Raw genomic sequence first — 458 nt, 5'->3', positions numbered from 1 at the left:
CTCCCGAGGACAGCGTTATATCGAGGTAGAGGTGTATTTGTATGGTGATAGTACCTAGCAGCCCCCTGTGCGGAGCACTAGCCAAAGACCAAACACTCGTTGCAGAGGGCATGGAGCTCTGGGGGCTGGAGCGGGCGGGGGATTTTCTCACACTCCCGTCCCAGAGCAGATACGACTTCAGAAGGCTCCAGGGAAGGTGCCTTGCTGTAGCTCTTGGTTCTCAGTGGCTTTGGATGCAGCCTGTGTGAACAGCCCCCTCTGAGGCCCTGCTGCCCCCCAGCAGCAGGGGGCGCCATTTTCCTTGGCTCCAAGGCGGAGTGACTGGGTTTCCCTGGCCCCAACAGGGTTGGTGCGGCCCTATTGGCTATCCTGGGTGGGGCTTGGCCAAGAGCAGGCCCAGGGCTGGGGGAATGCAGCGGTCTCTGCTCGCTGGGGGGGTGCGCATGCTCAGTTCGCCG

Source organism: Trachemys scripta, chromosome 2, assembly GCF_013100865.1.
Source record: "Trachemys scripta elegans isolate TJP31775 chromosome 2, CAS_Tse_1.0, whole genome shotgun sequence".
Classification (NCBI taxonomy): Eukaryota; Metazoa; Chordata; order Testudines; family Emydidae; genus Trachemys; species Trachemys scripta.
The sequence above is the reverse complement of the archived record's forward strand: the minus strand, read 5'-3'. Positions refer to the sequence as shown.